The sequence below is a fragment of the Penaeus chinensis genome, chromosome 34 (assembly GCF_019202785.1).
Source record: "Penaeus chinensis breed Huanghai No. 1 chromosome 34, ASM1920278v2, whole genome shotgun sequence".
NCBI lineage: Eukaryota > Metazoa > Arthropoda > Malacostraca > Decapoda > Penaeidae > Penaeus > Penaeus chinensis.
The window spans coordinates 18,655,110-18,660,097 of NC_061852.1; the positions used below are offsets into that span (position 1 = coordinate 18,655,110).

At 32.6% G+C, this 4,988-nt stretch overlaps 1 protein-coding gene across 1 annotated transcript in view; it reads right to left on the bottom strand.

Moving 5' to 3' along the window:
* Nucleotides 1-4,121: 4,121 nt before the first annotated feature.
* LOC125043676 (chondroadherin-like protein) overlaps nt 4,122-4,988 on the bottom strand; it is a 23,564-nt gene continuing 22,697 nt past the window's right edge. The window contains exon 3 of the mRNA XM_047639911.1: nt 4,122-4,988. This exon is cut by the window's right edge and continues 1,049 nt beyond it. The gene's annotated coding sequence lies outside the window, so the exon portion shown is untranslated.

The following is a 4,988-nucleotide window of genomic DNA, read 5'->3' on the forward strand; positions in this document are numbered from 1 at the left end:
TTTTTCCTAGATGACTGTAAATCATCGGTTAATTCTCAACGGTAGATTATTATTTAATAAGCATTATCAAATTAAAACATTAATAGGTTTTTATAATTCATCATTTTAAAACGTGTATTTCTAATGTTTAACTTTAATGTGTAATTGTGTAGGTGATATCAGTAATAACGTATATCCTGACATGAGAAAAGAAAAAATATTGAAGGTAATATGATTCTGCTATCTGATTACATTAGCAAATTAAACATTCATAAAGATATAATTTCTATCGCTTTTATCAGGCATTGTATTGCACAAATTTCAGTGACGGAGCAACGCATCTTACCTGTCATTATTGATAAAAATCATTACAGTGTGAATTACAGTCATTCTCTTGGTGATGGCGATTGTAATAATGTTGAGGCTGATGGTGAAGATTATGATGAGAAAGATGATGGTGATGGCGATGAAATGATGATGATGAAGATATAACAATAGCATTAACAGTACAACAACTACTACCACTACTACTAATAAAAATTGGACTAATGATAATGATGGTGATAATGATAATGATAATAACACTTACAACAGCTACAATAACAACAGTAATAATAATAATCATGATGATAATAAGACTATCACTAATAAAAAGACAATAACAACGCAAGGAAAAAACAGCGATAGAGATATTAGATAAAGAACAGTCACAGTGACAATGATATTACTATAAAGTTGATAGTCTTTATACTTCTACCAAACGTACTGATAACAAGAGTGATTATAATATGATAATAATATGTTAATAATATTATTTTTCAACCTCTACACCTACGTCTATTACTGTTATTGCTACTGCTAACTACATTTACTGATAAGAACAACAATAATGATGATAATAATAATGTAATAACAATAATAATAAAATAAAGATGATAATAATAATAGCAATAATAAGAGTGAAAATAATAGTAATAATAATGATAATGATAATAATAATGGAACACCAACGTCAATAATAATAATGATAATAATGATAATAATAACAGTATCACGATTGTGATATTAATAACATAATTATAATAATTTATAATTAATGATAGATCAATAAAGATAATGATAATAATAACAATAACAATAACGACAATAATAATAATTAATAATAATAAAAAAATAATGATAATGAAAATGATGAAAATGAAACAACAACTACTAATAATAATAACAATGATAATGATAATAATAATAATTTTAATAACAATATAAGAAAATATAACATCACTGCTACTACTATCAATAGCAAAAGTGATAACAATTAATGATAACACTAATGACAATGATAATGAATAATAATAATAATAGTGATAATGATAACAATAATAGTAGTAACAATAATAATTATAATAATGATTATAATGAGCATGATCATAATGATAATGGTAATGATAACAATAACAATGATAATAGTAATAATAATAATAATAATGACAATGATGATGATAATAAAAATAATGATAATGATAGTAATACTAATCATAATAACTATAATGAAAACAGTAATGACAGTAACAATAATAACGAAAATGAAAATAATAATGATAATCGTAATAATGATAACGATAATTATAAAGAAAATAATAATGATGATAATAATTATGATAATAACGATGATGCTGATAATGAAAATATTGAAACTACTACTATTACAACTACTACTACAACAAGTAACAATAATAATAATGATTATAATAACAATAATAATAATAACTATGATCATATCAACGCTATTAACAACAATAATAATAACAGTACTACTACTACAACTCATAAATGTTAATGATAATATTAACAATAATAATAATAATAATAATAATAATAATAATAATAATACTGAGTGATATTAACGAGAAAAATGATAAAAGCAATGATAATACTAAAACTAAAAATTATGATATTGATAAGGATGATGATGATGATAATGGTGATGATGATGATGATGATGATGATGATGATGATGATAATGATAATGATAATGATAATGATAATGATAATAACAACAACAATAATAATAATAATAATAATAAAAATAATAATAACAATAATAATAATACTGTTAATAATGATAATAATAATGATAATAATATTAATAATACGTACCTGGATTCCAAACGAATTTGTTTTCCCTGATCCTCTTCACAGATCGACACCGAAGGGTAATGATAAAAAAAAATTAAAGATGGAATATGTATTTATACATGTTTTATTACAAAAATACAAAATATTTCATTACATGGATAACACAGAATGAAAAACCTTTGCACCTGGCCAATGTGGAAAAGGAGAAGAAGATGAAACAAATGAAAGAGTTATGTAAGAGAAATATGTTATAAGATGAGAACTTCTTTTGAAATATGGACAAAACTTTACTATGTCAGTTTACTAATAAAAATAATAAGCATACCCTAGTTAGCTCTATATTTACAGCAGTTTTGCTTTAAAGAGATTTCGAGAGGAAAAGGAAAATTAGAATGGATTTGAATGGAATGTAAAGAAATTATAAATATATTTACATATTCAAGTCGTGAAATCATGGTATTTCATTTTTTTTTTTTTTAACCAGATTTTCATTTGATTATAATTTGAATAGCATATTAGTTTGTGCGGGGTCTGAACTAGTGATGAATATGTTTTTGCGTACATTTGCAGTTGCATTATGAAAGCAATGTAGTCCTGTATGCAGATTTTATGCAAACCTTTGAAGAGCTGAATAATCCGACGTGGCATAACGATAAAAATCCAGGAAAGTGGAGAAAATAACCAATTACTAATGAAAACAAATAATGAATGTAATGTCTATGATGAGGGGATATTATCCAAACCATTCATTGAACCTGGTGAAGCTTACGCGCAATGAACCAGCCAGCACAGCACCTCTTCCCCAATTAACCTCTCCCCCTGCTTTGCGAAAAAGGACAAAGGGACAAGAAAAGAAAGAAAAAGAAAAAAAAGACACGAAAGGAGACAAGGTAAGGCGACCGAAGACAAGCCAGATATCGTGTCCCTCGCCAGGATCAGAGGCGGGATAGGGATGAGCTGGCTTAGCACCTCTCCGTCCTCCTGCGAGTGAGAAAGGACCCTGAGAGAGGACTGAGGAGAGAGCCCTTTCTTGCACGTTATGTATTTTACCCCTTCGTCCCGGTCCGCTCCTCGCCACCAGCTGTGGAAGTGCAAATCAGCTTCACAAAGCTCCTAATCTGAGCTGAAGCTGAGGGGGAAGTGTGAAGCGCCTGAAGGAGTCAAGGCTCTTCTCTCTCTGTCTCTCTCTCTCTCTCTCTCTCTCTCTCTCTCTCTCTCTCTCTCTCTCTCTCTCTCTCTCTCTCTCTCTCTCCTTCGAGTGATCTTCTGATGACCCCCTAAAACGAAAAAAAAAAAAAAAAAAATGAAGCACATCACTAACAACAATACAGAAGATGATGACGATGATGATGACGATGATAATAAACGTGAAGAACGACCAGACTGTTACTAAAGCTGCAAAGACAAGCGGGAAGCCTTCAGAGACGCCTCGAAAGCACACGGAAGGTCAAAAGAAGCAGATATTCAGGCTTGAGAACCTTTGGCTGAAGTCTCCACCTCTTTCATTTTTTTTATTTTTTATTCTTTATTAAAGAACGAGAAAAACAATAAACAAACCAACAGACATGTAAAGGTGATAAAAAGGAGAGGATAAAAAACAAATACGCAAGAAAAGGAAAACTGCCATAAGAACTACCCATATTAACCCTAGTATGAAAATTGAGCAATACCTTTAAAAATGTAAAAATTCCGATAAAGCTCCTTATGTTACTGCGCTGAGAGAATTCATAAAACAAAAGGGGGAAAATTTACTGTAATACAAAGAGTTTCTAACAAGATCAAATGTATCTATTTATTTATTTTTGCGATCGAAAACTCTCCCGAAACGACAGGGAGAGCATCGCCATAACGTGATGCGGAAATAGCAAGACCCTCAAAGATCTCGCCACTAAGTTCTGTCGCCACTTGGTCAGTCTTGTTCGTGTGTGTGTGTGTGTGTGTGTGTGTGTGTGTGTGTGTGTGTGTGTGTGTGTGTGTGTGTGTGTGTGTGTGTGTGTGTGTGTGTGTTTATACCGTCACTGTCACTTTACATAAATATTATTTATTATCATCTCTGTCAGTCCCCAAAACGTCCGAAATCTCAGAGGGTGTTAAATACCCAGCTTAAGAGTATAGCGCATTTTGCATTATGAATGAAAACAGACCCCCCAAAAGTTTCTCTCTTCTAGCAGAGAAAGCCTCCCATCCCTCCTAGTGAACTTCATCTATAATGCTTAAAACACGATCCAGACTTCAACAACACATTTTGATCAACGCACCGCCCGCTCTAGTCATTCCCCGAAACTGCTCGTTAACTAACAACTATGAGTGATCACCTGTCACGCCGGAAGCGATCCCACACTCTGTAATATTTGTCTACTTTAAAATATAGATCTTACAACGTCCTGCAAGACATATTGTGCAGATTCATGTCGTTTGAGAAGCGATTTATCTCCGTTTGTTTTTGCTATCAAGCGCGCACAGGATTAATAGGCTCGTTCTCATCCCTCGAAAGGCTCTTTTACATCCCCGCGAAAGGCTCGTTTACATCTTCCGAAAGGCTCGTTCATATCCTCCGAAAGGCTCGTTCACATCTTCCGAAAGGCTCGTTCATATCCTATGAAAGGCTCGTTCACATCTTCCGAAAGGCTCGTTCATATCCTCCGAAAGGCTCGTTTACATCTTCCGAAATACTCGTTCACATCCTCCGAAAAGCTCGTTCACATTCTCCGAAAGGCTCGTTCACATCCTCCGAAAGGCTCGTTCACATCTTCCGAAGGCTCGTTCACATCCTCTGAAAGGCTCGTTCACATCCTCCGGAAGGCTCATTCACATCTTCCGAAGGCTCGTTCACATCCTCCGAAAGGCTCGCTCACATCTTCCGAAAGGCTCGT